Source organism: Prenolepis imparis, unplaced genomic scaffold (genome assembly GCF_030444845.1).
Source record: "Prenolepis imparis isolate NDT839.2.m4 unplaced genomic scaffold, iyPreImpa1.0 SCAF_4, whole genome shotgun sequence".
NCBI lineage: Eukaryota > Metazoa > Arthropoda > Insecta > Hymenoptera > Formicidae > Prenolepis > Prenolepis imparis.
This window is the reverse complement of record NW_028141162.1, coordinates 8,756,225-8,775,882: the sequence shown is the minus strand read 5'-3', so window position 1 is coordinate 8,775,882 and position 19,658 is coordinate 8,756,225. Positions and strand designations below refer to the sequence as shown.

The 19,658-nt window shown below is 40.3% G+C and overlaps 1 protein-coding gene across 3 annotated transcripts in view; it reads right to left on the bottom strand.

The window, feature by feature from the left end:
• Sox102f (transcription factor Sox102F) overlaps positions 1-19,658 on the bottom strand; it is a 156,441-nt gene that overhangs the window by 112,200 nt on the left and 24,583 nt on the right. For all 3 annotated transcript variants that reach the window (XM_083037305.1, XM_083037302.1, XM_083037304.1), the window contains one exon: positions 145-239. The gene's annotated coding sequence lies outside the window, so the exon portion shown is untranslated. The remainder of the gene's footprint in view (positions 1-144; positions 240-19,658) is intronic.

Here is a 19,658-nt window from a genome sequence, read left to right as displayed (position 1 = left end):
CATATAGTTAGACTATACGCGATGATAGATTTCATAGTTAATGTTAAAGGTCTTTATGGGTTCCCCATTAAGTCACATTGTACACGGTTGGATAGCCGCATCCTGAATGAATAAGCACAATAAGCAGGTGTCATTCGTACTTACCGGCTTCGAATCTCCTTCCAGCTGATCGGGTTTACGGCCGTATCGACCCCGTCCACCGTCGTACAATTATGGCGAACATCAGGAAGCGCACCATCCTGCGGACAAGACAGAAAAAATCTTGGGTCAGCTTGATGAATAATGCGAAACGTCATTCCGCGCTATTTAACCTTTGATAAAATCTCTCGCACGTAATACATTTCTATACATAATTTTATTTCTCTAATATATTGTTACCTTATACATTTCAACTTTTATTACTCGCGCGAATCGTGTCACAGTTCATATCCTCAAATGCTATTAAATTTTTAATTTTTTATATATAACGCTGAAGAACAGCGATATAATCGAATATTAAATTTTATAATCATCGACTAATTGTAAGTCTTTCACATCAAAGTAAACTTAATTATTTTTTTATTATTATTACATCTTTTAAGATATAATGTATTTGTTTGACAATAACCGAAATTCGTAGCATAAAATATGTATTAACATTTCGTTGACTGCAAATTAATTCGCGTTCTACATTATTACAGAACTGAAGTGGATCAGAAGTAAGATAAAAAGAATAAAGTTCGAAAATAAAATAGAACAAGATAATAATATACTACAGTCTAGCAAAGAATACAAAAAAAAAGAATCACAGATTGCATCTCTCTTTCATCATTTTTTTTTTCACAAAAGGAAGTATAATTAAGTAAACATAAACGAAGTTTTATGATCGGGAACAAAAGTACACTAATGTAGAGAATTTTTGCGATGAATATGCGTTAATATTCCCCAATTTCTTAATCCACCCAGTCACGTGTAGAGAATGGCTGAGGAAAGGATAATTAAAGCACCGCAATATCTCTATTAAAATTACAACAATTTGCATTTTTATAGCAATATTAAGCAATATTTCTCTCGCATTTAATTCTTCAGGGACGGTTAGAGGGGATATATAGAATAAAAATCTCAAGTAAGAGATTATACCATACAAGACTTGGCAGTATACCAAGTAGTAAAATTAGTGCCCAGTGCACAATTAATTTAATTCCAACGAAAAATTAAATTTCGTTGGAATACGCATCAACATCCGCGTTCGGGCTCTTAATAAAAGGCCGATCACTTATATAATATTAAGCAACTACGCTGATTTATAAATTTTCGTAATTATAAGATAATGCAAATGTATTCTGCATTATAGTTGCTAGCATTCAATTAATGACAAAAGAACACATTTCGTTAAATGTACTACCTAGAATTCGTTTTAAGAATCGAAAGATGGACGATTTGCGGTTTGTTCCCAACAGGTATGAAGGATTCTGGAAAAAGACAAAGGACGATGATTCAGAGGTAGGAGGAGAGAAGAACCTGGTAGATGACACGAGATTCCTACGAACGCAGGTACTACGTCACTGTCTTTTTCTTCTCCGCCACGCTACTCTCCCTTTCCCACCCGTACACCTTCTATGGTTTAATGTTTTCGACTTGAAACGTCGGCATTCCTACCGCCGCGTGGAATCCGACTATGTTAAATGAGTCTTGAGAAAATATAATGTTCACTAAACATTCTCCTTCTTCCATAATTTATAATCATATAAGAACTGTTTAAATATTTAACAAATGCTTGAAATTATTTCATTATATATACATAGTATAAATAATTTTAATAAAATGTGTGTGCGTATAAAACATTTAAAATATATAAAATAAAGCATTTTATAAATAGTAATTCATTACAAGCATAATATCATTGCAATTCTTTATACCAAATATCTCATAGAATGACATCAAATTTTTGTCAGATATTTAAATGATTTTTACGCGGTTAATATTTCAAAACCTTCGACCTGCTAATCGATTTTTTATCAATTTAAAATAATTAGATAATTCCCATCATATTAATTTAATTTGAAAGGTAGATATCTCAGATTTTTGGCAAACTAAAAAAATATCTGGTTTTATATGTACAAAAACGATTCGGTAAACGGAAGCCGTCGACTTTTAGGTGCTCTTTTCTCGAAAACCGAGTAAGATCATATCGTTTCCCATTCCGGAAGATCGCAGGTAGCTCCCGCTCTATTAATAGACCGGCTGATCAATTCGCAAGCGCGTCGATGGGGTTTACCTGTGGCACGTGGGCGTTCCCGGATAGCAAGCGGCTGTAAAGTCGTTAAGTAGCCACTTCGGACTTTAGAATCAGGAGGTGATGGATCATTAGCCCCGAGGATCTTTCCGTAACCTACGGTCTCTGTCGAACTAATACTGGTTACATGCTTCGACAGGATACCACCATGAAGCGTGTAATCGTCCAGCTGAGTTTCAACCGTCCGTGAAGTAAAAACAACGCTCGCGCGATCGTGACGTTGCTAAATCGTAACACAAATTAATTTTCTTCAAAAATCAAGCAAACTGCAATCCATTAGTCGATGCAGAGTTACATAACAACAATTTATGGGGGGAGGGGGGGGGGTGTACATTTTGTTAGCTTTTTTTTTTATATTGCGACGGATCAAAGGAACGTATCGCAAGACTGACAAATTAAAGTGGAGAATAATATGCACAATAGAGATTAGAATATGCATACAGATATGTATAACGATCAACGAATGATAAGACAATAAGAATATGCGAAAATAAGTGCGGTCGTGCCGTGTGCTAATCTAACACTTAATAAATTCGCGAGCATGGAAGCGTTATAGCCGCGAGCGCACTACAGTTTCTAGGCAGTGAGGAGTCATAAAGACATTAAATAGCCACTTTCGACCCGGCAAGAAAGTGGTACTGAAGCATCGGCCCGCGTGAGAGGGAAAAGATTGCAGTCAATGGCATACGAAACGCTCTGAAAGTGTACATAACATCAGTTTGGATTACGCGTTTGGACGGATAGAGACGTACACGGCATAGAAATTTGTGACGGTAGTGTCTTGCAATAATGAAGATTCGATATATCTCGAGAGATACGCCACGTAAGTATACATAAACACTCCATATGTGTTCCAATTTATTTCCTGCCGTGTCAAAAACGTAAAGCAACAAATCCTATATCTATATTGCGACATAAAATCTTTAAATTATATATCTTCTAATTCTTATATAATTTTGAAAAATATTTTTGTGCATATACTATTCGTCATAATTCAGTTTTAATATCTGGAAGCATACACATATTATAATGGCTTTCAATGACAACTAATATATGTATATATATTGCATTTTTATGTTGTTAACATATATGCATGCTCATTATAAAAATTCTGATAACAATAAAATGTAAAAAAGAAATAATCTACGACGGTACCACGTAAAACATCAAACGGACATCTCTTTTTTACTGACAGTATCGATCTCATTTTTAATTTTCACGATCATGTATTTATCAGTAAATCTGAACGCTGTATAATAAAGATTATTTAACGCTTGACTTTATCAATACCTTTGACACACAATGTAAAAGAAGACTATGATTATATTAATTGCAAATGTATTTATAGAATTATTAAGACCGGTAATTGAGATAAGTCAGAATTTAATACTACTAGATTAGATAGTGTATAGTAAAGTGAGATGTAGAAATCGCTTGGCATTATAGATGTGTCGCAAAGATAGATAGAATAATGCGTTTTATAAATAGCGACTTAGAAAGTTAAAAGATTCGAACAAAACAATCAATATCTACGAATAAATGAATGGTCGATTGGTATCACATGGTATGAAAGATACAAGATTGTATCGTGCATATGTTACATGAAAAAAGTAAACAAGTTGAAGCGAACAGTTCTCGAGAAAGGTAAGATATCGCAGTAACATGCTAATAATGCGTGGGCGTTTTCTGGAAATAAGGAAGCATATGCAATACAAAAGGTAGGTAACCACTTTTAGACACCGTTGCGAGAAACAGGTACTTGAAACAGACTGCAAAAGTCGCAGTGGTTTTTTGCCTACACGTCGTGGATATTTACATTTTGAAATATAGTGAATGTAAGAATGTAATTTGCCTTGCATTTATTAATTGCCATTGCAGATCATGATGAACCTTATATATATAACAATATATTCCGAAAAACTGCATAAAAATTAAAAGACATAATTGAGAAAGACAAAATGAATCTCGAATTACTATAAATAGCGTCGCAAAGCGCGCAGCATCCACCGACGAGCCAAATAACGAGATCCGCATTTGAGTTCGATACCGATTACGGTAAACTCGTGACAAGTCATGAGTGAGCAACCAGAGTGGCATGTCAACGATTCAAGGAGCGATTGCGGGAGAACTCGCGGGAATCGGCACGGAGGAGCCGTAAATGTATGCGATCGGTCAGGTAGAAGCCCGGTAGGACGAGCGGGGTTTGCCGGTTGGAAGAGGCGAGTCCGAGCCGCTGCAAGGATGCTGGAGAGGCCGAGTGGTGGCGGCACGACCGGTGTGGTCAGGTGGCTCGCAAGGACGCGGCAGGCCGTTCACCCGTTCACCCGTTGGACCCCTCTCGCCCCCTCGCTACCGGCTGCCCCCCTCGACATCGGTCGTCACACGTATATGCACAGGGTATTCACATATACCCACACACGCACACAAACATCGCGAATCTCTTTTCCTCTCCTTTCAACTGTTGTCTCTTGTCCGTTCTCTCTCTCCCCCTGTGTCTCGATGTTTCCCCCCCTTTCTCTTACCTCCGGCGTCACCGCTCTAGATCCGAACGCGAGAGCTCGCCTTAACTAAGTTACTGGTATTTGTATTCCGAGGAATCGCCTACTGTATTCCCCGTGTAAACACGATAATTGACCCGTTACACCTTGCACCTAGCGCGAACGAGAATTTTGTTTCTTTAAGGTGATACGGATGGTCCCCCCTCGAGACAGAGCTATTTCCTGTGTCTTATTTTTATTGTTTATTGTGTCCGCGCGTGATCTTGCTCGCGAGAATATTATATAGAGGCACGTAAATTCGACATACTAACGATACCGTAAAAGTTCGGTGGAACCCATGAAATGTCGAAGTTTATGGGGAAGCAGCGTGGAAACGATAGTATTAAGGCAATGTTGTTAGCACTTTATGATCGTTATGTTTACTGGAGATTTAAAGCGATACAAACTGCGAACGCCCAAGATATAATGTGAGAAAAGTAAGATCATAATGAAAAAAAAGATGTCTTGTATCATATAGGTCTCCACGATAGCGTGTTCGAGCAACATTTATAGCAGTTTTCTTTAACTGTTTAAAGTGCGATATAAAAACTCACGATTCAAACGAGTTTGTCAGGTTTCGGGTCGATCTACCTTCGATTTATTGGCACGGGTATTAACGACGCATATCCAAGTCCACATAAATCTCGAAATCCGGAAAAGAAATCGAGTTATGACATCAAATCGGGCCACGATTTCGCCTCAATATGATAATTACTTTTGATTTTCGACAACAAAGTTACCGTTAAATTAATATGTTACAAAAAACGTTGAAAGACCAGCACTGACAGCATTAAAAAAAAGAATGGAATATTTAGTATATTAGAGCCTATTTCCATAAACCATGAAAGATTGGTCGAAATCAAAAATTCTGCCGCTCGTGTGCTCGCGCTTCTTTTCTATCTAAGAAATTTATTATCATCATTCTATTTCATCATTCATATTTCATCGGGATTATGACCGACTCTTTATTTACGACATGCCAAGTTCGTTAATCGAGTGTCTCCCCGCAGCTGGTATCAGCACCATCGCGTAAATAGCCTATCGACAATTTGTGACGTCACATTCATGTTAACATCCCGCGACGCTTGCGGCAATGACATCATGGATGAAATAATAGGCGGCCTCTCGACCTCCCTCCGTCTCTTTCTCTCTTCGATCGAGAAGTTTCGTACGGTACCTTCAAGAATCGTAAAGAAATGAAGGAAGGAGAAAAAGAGAAAGAGAGAGAAAGAGAGAAGTCCGCTCTCCCGCAGGGAACTAATAACCGGGTTTCACAGGCTCGTCCCCGCTACACACGCGCGCGTACCCGATTCCACCAGCACAAATCAATAGCGAGGGCCAAGGGGGCCGAGGGGTCGGGGACGGCGATGTAACCCGGGACGGGTTTGCGAGGCGCGCCCGTCAATGCAGGTAGCCGAACGACGAGACGGCGGCGCGGTGGCTGTTATTAGCTTTCTTTTCTCGTAATACGCGCCCTGTCAACGGCAGGAAATAAGAAGTATTCCGGCGCAGTTACTTTGTCAGTCGGGAAAGCGACAATAATCGCAGGCCCGCACCCCAGTCCGCCCCGCGACCGAGCGCGTTCGCGTCGCCCACTCTCTTTTTATCCTATCCGATGTACCAACCCCCCTTTTTTCCCCGTTTCTCTTCTCTTTCTGTCTCTCTCTGACACGACGATGATTCTTCAGGAGAAAGAAAGGGGCGCGGGAACCGGCTGCCGGCGCGCGCGAGAGCAGAGAAGTCGATTGAACAGAAATTGAATGATTGGAGGCGCGTCTGGAGGGTGCTTGATTGTTCATTCAAACAACAATCGTAATTGCGTTACACGTCGCAGCGAGATGGGTGGTGATAAAAGGGGGATGCTTGCGAGGAATGGACTTGTCGTTGGAATGAAAAAGAAAGGTACGATACTATCAGTCGGCAGTTGGGAAACCTAAGGGTTAAAATGCCTCCTGTACATTCTTAATGTCTGTCACGCAATGTCGACGCAAAAATTAATTCGATTGACATATCGCGTAAACGAAATGTTAATTTTCCTAAACTAACAAAACTAAAAAATTGATCGCCTTTCTCGCTGTTTTATATTGGCTCAATTTATCTTATATATATAAAACTATAAATATAAGAAAGTATAAAATTCTTTCAAAAGCCAAAAATCGAATCGAAGGCTTCAAGTACCGCAGAAAAGTCGAATAATAGAGCCTAATAGAGCCTAATAGAGCCGACCGATGGGAATTCGCGTATCATAGGATTCGCGGCGAGTATTGTACTGTATTAAGAGTGGGCTCTTTCCGACGAGTGGACCCACCGCCGAGTACACTTTTCAGCTCCTTCATTCAGCCGCCGTACTTCGATCAGCGGTGCTACGCTAACGTGATTAGCGCCACGAGTCTCTCGAGCACGTCTCACATCGATGGATTCGCGATCGATACCGTTTTTTCACGGCGTATCGACGACGGCGCGTGCCGCGCGCCGTCATTAGTCGGTCGAGGACCATTTCGCCGTTGGATGCGACGTTTTTGTTTCCGTTCGACTCGGCTTCGCCTCGTTTAATTGTACCGCGGCGTTCTGGTCACGCGCGATTTGTTCGAGCGCAAGAAAAGAGCGCCGGTCTAAAAGCTTGTGTTTATTCAAGCGACTGATTTTCTGCTATGCACGCAGATGCAATGTACATCTCCGACTATATATTTGTTACACATTAAGAATTATATGTTTACGATAGATTTTATCACTAGTTTTAAACCTACATTTCGCGTACTTGCTATTGATTGTGTCTCTCTTAATAAAAAATTTACTTTACTTTTACCTCTCTTTAAATTTACTAACATATATAAATAAATCTTAAACGAGAATACGAGTCACACAAAAGAGTTAAAATATCCTTCTCAATATCTTGTTTTATCTCGGCATTATACGTTTTCGATGTTTTCAAATATTGATTGTATTCGAAAGGGAGACAAGAATAAAAATTTGTAAGTTACACAATTTCGCAATCGTCCGCTGTGTATTATCCGCGGTTTCACAGGTATAGCACTTGGTGGCATCGCAAATAGCTAAGCTTAATTTGCAAATTATGGGGCCGACTACTTCACGAGTCTCTCGAAATCAATGTATTGCACGGCGCGATGCGTATGTATGTGTGCCTCAAGACTTCTCGAACAAACGCCGTCCGACATAAAGGAGGAGGCGAGGAGGAAACTAATGATTTGCTCAGTTAATATTTGTTCAGCTATATGTTCCTTTTCGAGCCGCTTCCTAAATCGAGGTTGACGCATTGTTACTGCCGTACGTTGTGATTAACATAATAATGCAAACACAATGACACGGCGAGCTTGACGGCCTGGGCACTATTTGAGCAGGTGAAAATTCCACCATGGCCGACGCGCCGAGTTGCGTAGGCGCCGATATGTGCGTTTAAACTCCTCTGTAATCGCGTATATGCGTCTGCGTGTATATATATATATATATATATATATATATATATATGCATACGTCGCGTAGAACGGGTAACAATCGTTCTCTAATTCAATTAGTAGAACCTCGCAAATTTTCGTCGCGACCGTCGTCGATCCACGTATGGCGCGCTTTCTTCGCAATTTCTTTCATCTCTTCATGTATGTATGTATATATGTATGTATTCTCAGTCTTCGTGCATGTCTCTAGTATCGGTTCAATGTACAAAGACAGCACGATAAAAAATATTCATCGCCAGTTTCGAGCGAAATAGACTCGCCGACTGATGTTAGAAATGATGTGTCTGCCGTTGTGTTGACTCAATCAGAGACATAAATTCGTAGGTCGTCATTTGACGGCAAAGGTTTGTAGACTTTGAAGTGCTATTTGTGTGATGCAAAGGTATCAATTTATCCTAACACATGTGCATCTCATGTCAACAACTTTGTGGAAATATATCAGTCTTACCGTTTCAGTCTTAGCAAACTCGCGGTACTATTTCGCGATATAGATATATAGATGAAAAAGCGATCAGGCTCAAAGAGCGGCTTTTATCTCACTCATTGAATGCGTCGACGGCCAAGAAAAATGTATACCGGAGATTTCTCATTTCCAGGTAATTAATTTACAATGAACCGGACGAAAAAGGGGAACTCTAATCCTTGATGCGAGGGTTATTTATGGAGTCGAATCTCCATTGAGAGATCACCGCTTGCTCTTTTACCGCGAAGAACAAACGTCGGGCAAAGAGAATCATTCTTTCTTCCGCAACGGAAGTCTTGCAGACTGTACTCGAATTATAGCTAAATATATTTTTAGCACCCCTAAAAAGCTTTGGTAAATTTATCTTCCAGCAAATAGAAATCTGCGACTGTCAAAGAATAAAGGCAGCTTTATATTGCGCCTCAGATAATTATGAATATTATTAATTACAGAGCATATCAGAAAATATGATTAAGAAAAATTGTAGAATGGAAATCGTCTCTTTAACTCTTTATACGATCCGGCAATCGACTCAATCGCGTCGAAAGAACGAGAGAGGAAAGAAATACAAATCGAACACGAGAGCTTGGGACAATTCCGGAGGCCGAGAACGATCTACGGCGGGATGGTAATCAGTATAGGTTCCGAACGGGCATACAGACGACGCGGCGCACTTAATCGTAAAAAATAATTACGAGCAGACGCGCGAGGAAAAGAGCGCGAACGGAGAAAAAGCATGCAGTCCGGATGCAGGCCGGAAAATGACAATCACTAGGCGCGGAGCCGTTTCCTCTGTCTGACGTCAATCTAGTCGGTCGGTTTGCTTACTGCGTTTCGCGCGGGGAAGGAAGGAAGGAAGGAAGGGCCAGGCGAAGGGATGGGGGTGGATTAGCAGCAGGGGGTTGGAGAGGGCGCCTCCGGCGCATTCGCCCTTCGTCAATTTACCGGCCGATCTTCTCTCGGCCGGGGCTGAAATTTCATCGAACTTCGAGTGCAAGAGGGTGATTCTGCCCTCACTCTGCCCCACCTGCCCCTCAGACCTTCGTAACTGTGCTCGTGCTCGCTCTCGTCATTCGATAATCGTCCCGTCGACGGGGCGTCCCGACAGGTGTCCACCAAGGACACCTCGTCCCGAGCGTATCTTCACCTGATGGCGTCGCAGATGACGTAACCCGCATACCAGCGCGACTTCGTGTTTACGATGTCCATAGTTTCGCTCTTACGATGAAACATGAATGTATACATACTCGCTAACAAGTCGATATCTATCGAGGAAAGAGAGAGCAAGATACCCGGCATTCATTGGTTCCATCGTGACATCATCTAGATAGACACGTAATCTTTCTTCCGTGATAAGAGCAAACGGACTGACTCAACTGACTGTAATTACACGTTAAACTCTTTTTTTTCAGGCCCGCTCATTAACTTCGGCAGCAAGATAGATAGATTAAGTCTCATTCGCGCGCGTATGTCTTCCTTTTTAATAGATTATAGAAATTTCAAGAGTCAATTTTTACGAAACAAAATTAATTGCGTATAATCTATTATTAATTTATGGATATACAAAAATGTCGAAAATTTTCCAATCTTTTTCAATTTTAACTTGATGCTTATAGTAATATTTTTTCTACCACTTTTACTATTATTTTTAATAATGTAAGCAAAATATAAAATACGCTATTTAATTAAATATAATATGAATTTAACAACGTATATAATATAAATTACACTTTTAGTGTTTATATAAAACGATTGTATCTAAAGATTAAAAAAAACATAAATATTTATATAAACGTTCTGTAGGGATACCTAATATTGCGCATTATTACTTTAATTAAGCCAATAAATACAACATTAATTGTGAAAAAGATCAGATATGTTGGCTTATTAAAACTCTCTTTATCTCAAAGTTCATTAAATAAATATATTTATTTAATTTGGTAGAACTAGTAAATAAAACCAGTAGAATGTAAATTGTTTTATGAATAAAACATCAGTAATACATGTCAAGTTTCGCGTACGTTCTGCGCGAAAGAGATATCTTAATGGCGTCGATGATAGATCGCCCTTGATGATAAGTAGTAGAATCACTCAAAATACACATATGTATCCTATATAAGTTATACGTAAAATTATCATTATCATCATCTTTGTGCCGTATTCTTAACATCGATCATTCTAGCAGATACTGTATTATTGGTATAACACGAAAATTTTTAGTAGTGTAGCGATTAAAAAGAATCAAATATATGTACGTACAAATTATGAGTGCAAATGAAATGGAAGAATTTGGAGCAATAAAATACGTGTATGTATGGTATAATTTAGAATTTTAGAAAATGATTTTGTTTCGATTAATATCAACAAATTAAAGTTTAACATCGTCAAAGTTTAATATCCCGAAACGTATTCACGTTATAGAGAGATTAAAAAAGATAAGACAATCGTGGAAAACTATAATAAAAAGTTGAGCAGAGATTAAACTATTTCAAAATGTGCCATGTGTGTGTGAATCAATCAATCTGTGAGCAGTGTATAAAATATTTCTCGCAGAGGAAAATAATTCACTTCACGTTTGTTGCCGTTCTTTCGCTATAAGGAAACGCACCCTTACGAATAAAACATCGCGTGGCAAGTGAATAGCGTCTTACACTTTGAATCAACTTCCTACGATTCCCTTATTGCTTTCCCAGCTAGTCGAGACAATATTAAAGCCACTGTTGGCCGCGTTGGTTATTTGTATAATGAAGGCAGCCGTGATACGTTGTTGGCGGTTAAAAGTCCGGGAGCAGAGTTTCTTATTAGTTATTAGTATACGCTCCGGCGAGGAGCAAATGAAATGGTTTACAAACGCGAGAGCAAGAATAGAGACAGAGCCTTGAATAGGGCCTTTGAATTACTGGTGGCCGCTTGTTTTGTATAGACACATATAATGTATACGTATTCACGCAAACCCGCTCGTTTGTGGCCGTTTGTGAGCGCGTATGCGTACGCGATTTCGGTGTGTGGATATGCACATACATACGAAGTGTCTCGACGAGCAATATTTAAGTATGGCGGTGCGAGTTTATTTGCGCGGTCTTGTACACGCGCGTATCCACCAAGTCCGCGCAAAGAGAAAACACGAGATGTTGTGGCCATCCCACTATCCACCACCCGCCAACGTCAACCCATCGTGTCGCGGTTCTTCTGTCGTCCTTACCCCCTTTTTCAATTCCCCATCACACCCCCCCGTCTCTAGCGACTTTCTGAAAAGTCTCGTGCTGTGGTACGCGCCCTGTCATCTTCTGAAAAGAATAATATCTCTCTTTGAAACATTAGCAATTCTATGATCGCCATTTTTATTATTTATACGCCGTTCTTGCCACCGGCTCTCATCTATTCGCGCGCATATATATACAAACGACACATAGACGCAAGCCGCGTGTACCTACATATAATATATAATATAGAATGCTTTAGAGTTACGGTCTTTTCCTTTAAACAGGTACGAATGAATAATTTTTCTTTCAAAGAAACATCGCCATCAATCGTGTTCTATATATGTCTCTCTTTCATTGTAACCGTTTGAAAGTATATTCATTTATTTCTACTGTCCAAAGGTTAGAGGGGTGAGTGAGTATACCCTGGTAATTCTGGTTGCTCCGAGCGCTAATTCTGAACACCGCCCAGTGTGTTATGCAACGTGCGCGCAGGGTGGAAAGAAAGCCCATCAGGGTGGAGACCGCGCGACGATGCGCGCGCACGCGGCGGCGGACGTCGCCTTGTTACAAAATACTTTAATTAATGACTCCTCGGAACAAATTTACCTTCATTATTAGCACATTCATGCCGGGCGACGCGGCCGCGCCGCGTACGTGAACGCGCGCACACGCAACACGTGTATCTGAGAGGCACAAAGCCGCCATTGTGTGGAGCCACTCATAAAAGACGCCTGTTCTTGCGCGGGCTTTAAATAATTCAATTCACCGAATGCTCTTCCTCCACCGACTGCATCGCTGCCTTTTGCTGCCTTCTCGCCGGAAGAAGCACGACGCGAAAAATGGAGGTGGATAGTGTGGCGTATAGAAAAAGAAAAGTGGAAAAGAGAGGAAGAAGACGCGGGATATATCATGGATGCGCATCGATATTAAATCATATTCAATGATCTTTCAACGGTGGAGATCGATGTCGTCAAAATAATCGGATAAAAAAAATCGAACTTGAGAGAAGATAAAGTGCGAGTGAAAAGCCGAAGATATGGTTTCATAACTTAAACTCCGACTATGTTGAAGAATACTGCAAATTCTCAATGGTTTACTTATCATCTCGAATACGATTATATCATGTACCGCAGTGATATTTTATAATTCTGTTTCTAACGATGGATATGAAAAGTGGATAAAGATTTGACACATTCCGCTTTAGCAGGCACAGCAATATTATTTTTTATAACGTGTACCGCATAATTATAAGTTAAAAACGAGATTACGTACATCGAATAAATGCCCACTCGCAAAAGCTTATACAAGATGAATACCGAACAACTTGCACAATAGCTCTTCTGTGTTCGTATCCTTCGTATGTCTAGACTAGAGAGTTAATAAAGCGTGTTAAGAGAAAAGACTGACAACATGCTCGTTTCTTATTCGAGCTAATTATTCACTCGTGCTTAAGAAATGAGGTTTGAAAAATCACTGAAGTAGTGCTGAATGTTTCAAGAATATTTCAGTTTCAATAATACATTTCATTTATATCATTTATATTAATATTAATATTAATATCAATAAATGTATATGTATATAAAATATATTTTTGTATGTTTATTTCTCTTAAATCAGAAAATATAAATATAAGACGAAAAATTTTCATATAGGTATGTAATTCAATTCTCTCCTTCGTATTATATACACGTGCAGCTTCCAAGTTTTCAAAAGGAAGAGAGAGAAATATTTTGTATACGTTTCTAAAAGTTTTTTCCGCGTCGTCATGTTGTTTCCCTTAAACGGATGCTCTCAAAACAGACGTTTCGCCGTAGAGAAAGCCTCGCGGACGCGGCTAGTAAAAGCGAACGAGCAAGGCGATTCAGAGACGGCGCGCGCGTTTTCCGGGATTGCCGGTGGCCGCGCCGCGAGAAAAAGGATGAGCAGCGTGGCCGGAATGGAGATGAGCGTACGAGCGGAGTGCAAGAAGCGAAACAGACGGACGACAGAGACGGGAACCGACAGCGAAAAGAGGGAAGGGAAGAAGAGATTGGAGCGAGGGCGGCAGGGGGAGAGAGCGGAGAGAGCGGAAAGAGCACAGAGAGCGGAAAGAGCACAGAGACGGAAGAAGAGGAACACGGTGCGGGAAGCAAGGCGAAGAAGACACTACAACGAGCGGCGGAGAAGAGGGGAACCGAGCAGTAGACAAGAGCCCCGCGTGCACCAGGGCTGAGAGACGAGGGAGAAGAGGAGAGCCCGAGGAGCCTCCGCGCGCTCGTTCCGGCCTCTAGCCAGACAAACGGCCCTTCGCCCGACGCAGAAGAGTCGCGCGCTTTTTGCACCGCTCGTTCAAGTTTACATTTACGGACTGATCCCCTTTAGCCGTTGTCACCGGACGCTCCGCTTCGCTCTCGTCCGCTCGCGCGCTGGTCGGCTTATATGCAGATGCACCCGCCGCCATCGCCGCGCCGGTGATTATCGCGACTCGCGGAGCTCTGCTGCTGCTCTCGCCCTATTTAACGAGAACAATTCGCCGCCGGGCGTGAGGATATTAATGCGTGCGGCTTCTGTCTGACTTGCTGGAAAGGACTCGGGGCTGCGCAGCTCGACTCGCCGCAGGTGTCGCGGCTCACGAATGATAATTGGACGGGGAAACTGTCGCGCGCGTCAAGCGACGACATACGATATGGCCTTCTTGTGCCCATAATCCTTTCGATCGCTTTTGATCGTAGCGTGCGTGAGCGATTAACGTACGCAAATGTTGATAAAGTTTCGTCGCGTGGTCGACGACAGTCGACCATAAATCGTGTGTCGCAATGAAAACCGTATTTGATTGCACATCGTCTTCAGTAAAAATATATTTGATCTTAATCGTAAAAATGCTTGGCAAAATTAATTAATCTACCATCTTCTTGACATTTTATGTAATGGAATAAAAATTATTCGCCAAAATTATCTTTGATTAATACAGACTGTATTTGAATATTTAATTCCCGTTATGTTTATCGCAGATGCTTAACAGTTGTCGGCGTATAAGACGAATAATATTGCAACGTCTTTTTCTTCTGTGCAATAATCATTTCCGCCTTTTGCATTTTCACCGGAAACATCAAGCAACATAATATAATAAACATCGTACGTTTACCTCCTTATAGATCTGAGTTATCGGATTAAGAGAACTATTTTGCAGCAATCTCGTTGGATATAAAGCTGGTTTAATTAGCATGTTACAATTTCTTTATTTAAAGCAGTTAATTTCTTGTCCAAAATAAAATTGATCGATATTCAGAAATAGCGATAATAAAAGCGACTAGAAATACTTGGACTTTAGCTATTAATTAAATTGAAAGGAAGCGAATTTGCACCATTGATAAAAATAATTTCACGTATTTAATTTTAATAATATATTTCTCGTTACTCGTAATACATTTTAGGCTCCAGAAAAAATCTACTGTCCAAAAAAACCATTTGCGGTTGAAAAAAAATAGAGGGAATAAATCGCGACAAAATAGAACAGGTGTTAAACTGAAAATTTATTAACTGTAAAAGTAAATAGTCACATTCAAATATGACAGATTCTTATGTAACGCAAAAATGTCTACTTTCTCTGTCACATAAGAACTTCGATTTCAATAAAATGTCAAGAAATTAATGCTTCATAAATATTTATTTTATACTTTGTAATGATATATAAATATATAAGACACACGATATCGTGAGATTGAGCAATATTGTTTCTTCAGAGCAAGACGTAGCGAAATAATATAAAACAAACTAAAAAAGCAATACTTTCAACATCATATAGACAACATTACAGTTTTCTTCAAGATATATCGATTTTTTAAAATCATAAAATTACCAATCAATATCCTGCCCATTTTTAATGATTTTGCAATTAAGAATAAAGATTTATACACATTATTACATTTATACACATACATTTTTTCATTTTTTTTGTCGTAAAACTCGAAAATTTCATAATGTTGCTGGTTCTCTAAAAATTACAAAAAAATTAGGTGTGAAGTATAAAAGAAGAGTGAAGAGAGATATATATAGAAAAACCTTGTACCCTGTCGCATGGAAATTTAAAATGCCCACGAATGATTTTATCTTCTATTTTGTTAACGATTCTTTAGAGTGTAAAAGGAACAATTTTGTAAAAGAACATGCAATGAATCAGGCAGGTGGCCGAAATGAAATTAGTGAAGAACGAAGAGCTTACTGGCCGTCAATTACATAATCAACAAACGATATCAAGAATGATAATGCATAACGAGTGTAGAACGAGAACAGGCTGTGCTGCCTCTGAACTGGTTCGAGGGTGTGCGATTCCTTTTCGTCCCCTCACGATTGAACGAAAGGAAAAATAAAAGCGATTCGCCTTAGCGGAAAGTCAAGTTGTCGGTTGGACTCTTTATTTACTTTATTATAAGCTGCGCTATATAACGGTATCGGTCGCATCAACGCCCGTCTTGTTGCCCTCTTCTTTCGCCTTTTTACGAATATCCGATAATTGCGTCTCTCGAGTGGCGGCGATGCGACGAGGAACTAATATTTGCTTTCCTTTCCAGACAACGACTTTGGATAATTGCTAATATTTTCTTGCCGTAATCCACAAACAAGAACGAATATTTAACGAATATTATTAATTGATACCGGATAAAGCTTACAAAAATAGAAAAAAAATATGCTAATATTTGACAATTTTTTTTTTTTTTTAAGTTAATCATTTTATTTACAATATTTCCTTAATATCGAATAAATTTTTATCAATAAATAATTATGTAACATAGTGACGTTAATGAAATTTATTTAAACGAATTCAAAGCCATTTCTATATCGTGCCACAGAATACCTGTCTTCAATCGCGTCGATCTTACTTAAAGAAAGCAACTGAAAGAGAAATATTGTTTCTATCTATAGATTGCCTCATGTGTCCTTTCAAAGCATTTACTTTTGTATAGATGTGTTCGCGAGATGTGCAATCCTCATGGAAACGTCTGCCAGCCATTATTGTCTACGGAAACGCATAGAATATAGCGCAATGAACATTGACAGTTACATATTTATTTTCGGCTACGTAACTTATATGTTACTGTCAATACAAATTCAATATTCCTATACAATGTGCGCGGCTTTTTACCGATTAGGTATAAAATATCGTCGCTTTTTCCAAACCGTCTCGTTTATTCATATGCGCATATATATCGTCGCGTATTTCTTTGTATAAGCGTATAAGAATAATACATTGTAATCGTTTTAGTCATTTCAAAAAATGACATCGTTACGTCACGTGCTTATTATGCTTAACAATTATCTATATTGCTTGATAAGACTATATTGTATTTAACGATTGCTCGAAAAACAACTTTTATTCGAACGCGAGCATTGACGCACCGCTTTTTTCGACCGACGTATTCTTTTTCATTTTGACGTAATTTTCATGTCGCGCATAATGTTCAATGTCACCCGCGATCTAAGTATCATCGCGAAGAAAGTTACGTCGCTAAGATCGTCGACACATCACGTTTGTACCTGACCGCCATAAATTTATCCCCATCTGTCACGGAATGTCTCGCACAAAAAGCCAAGGCATTAACAACGAGCTATCCCTTCATTATTGTTTTAAGGTGTCTCGAATCGGTGATCGGTCTCAACGTGGCTACGCGAGAAGGGAAGGGCGGGGCAGAGCAGAGCGGACCGGAAATCGTCTCAGCGGAGCAGGACAAAGAGAGAGAGAGAGAAAAGAGGTGAGCACGCGGCATTCGCGCGTAGGTGCCAACAATTTATTGCCCATCGCGTCTCGGTTGCTCAAACCGGCCGTGTACGTAGGCTTTAAAGGTCTACGAAATGTTAGGACATTATTTTCGGTGATTACCGCCATTCTTTGATTAGATGCCGCTCCCTCCCGTCTCTTGTGTCTCCTCACTATACGACGATCGTAACGCGTTAAATTCCTACCAGATTGTTGGAGAAAGAACAGACAGCAAAAGTCTTGGAATAAAAGAAAAAAAGAGAGAGAGAGGAGAAGAAGATGGAGGTGGAGTGTTTCGAAATTCAGGGGCAATAATTTATATGGGATCCGACCGAACTCAGAGTCCCTCGTCACGATAAGATTGGATCGTCAGGGGCCCCCCTTTACATGGATACACGAAATATCTATAAGTGCTGGATAACAGCTCCCACGAAAGAGTTGATTCTCGTAAGTGAAAGATCGAGGTTTACTTATATTGTATTATTGTAATTTCGTCTCTAGACGAAACACGCGTCGTCCTTTGGAAAGAATGTACTGTCGACAGAGTCCGATAGATAAGTATAATTCGATTAACGCGTATACCAGCATCTGTTTACATAATATTCACTTTCACCTAGAAATAAATTAATAACGCGTAAATATTCATAATTACGTCGTTGAGTCAGATTTACTCTCGGCTCTTATCTGCAGCCGTAAAATCACTCGCTTCCGACCACAGGCGCGCGATTTCTCGAGGCTGCTAAATGCCGCATAAAATATACACTTTCTCCGAATATTAACCCTCGGTGACACTGCGAATCCAATAAGGATCACCTATTATATCTTACACGCATGCTAATCCGTTCGTTTAGAAAAAATTGCTAAACGCGCGTTTTCCTTTTTTAGAGAGGGGACTAACTAAAATAATTAATTTTAATTTTGGCAACACATGTATAGCACTGGGAAAAAAAGATCGATATAAATGTCGAAGAGATTGTGCGGTCCAAATACAATGTCTCTACAAGAAAACGCGAAGGAAGGCATGTCGGGCCGACGGATGGAGGAGGCGAAAGAGAGATCGAGAGCAGCCGGTCCGGAGCTACGGAACATTTAACCGAACAAAAGAAGCCACTATAGGCAGCAATGTCCGACGGCGTTTCATAAAGATACGGATTTATCGCCACCGTACCCGAAAAGGGGTTCGCCGCGCCGACGACGACGAAGACGACGAGCTCTGGCGGCGACAAAAATACGAGCCCCTTAACTTCAACACCTTGCCGCCTAGCACCGATTCCACGGTGTCACGTATTATCCATACCCTCGAAGAGTGAGAGTCTTTCTCTCTTTCTCTCTCTCGCGCGCAGGAATTTCCAAATTAAACTTCGTCACGCGAAAAGAAACACGCTACTGATCGAAAGCGCGGCCGGAGATATTTTGAGATATTCCTTTGATATATGCGTAGAAGATTGCACAGGTTATGCATCAGAGTGTGCTCCATATTTTCGTATTATTGCGATTTGCCTCGATACGTTATCGAACGTGAAGGATTTTATACGTGCCTGTCGGAGAAATGCTCTCCGCTAAATTACAGGGCAATAAAGTCGCGCGCAAAACTTCGCAAAGCGTTTGGGTGTATCGACTTATTCGAGGCGGGATTGACACCGCACACACAGCTTCCCCTCTTACAATTTCATTTACAGTCAATTACATCGCGTGCAAACGATGTCGTAAATTACACTTTTGCGCCGCGTCTTATCAATCGCGCATAATTCTCGCGGCGGAGCCGCATTATGTATCGGCAGAGAGATTTATTAGCCGCGACGGTTTCTCCATTGCTTTAGCGCCTTCTCTCAACATTCATTTCTGCATGAAAGTACTTCGATCTCACTTGCGGCTTTGAGCCGTATCGTTCGCGATGCGAGAGATACCGCGAGGTCAAGTGGCAATCAACAATTCGATCGGCAAGGTGCGAACGCTGAGCGCGGTACATCGAC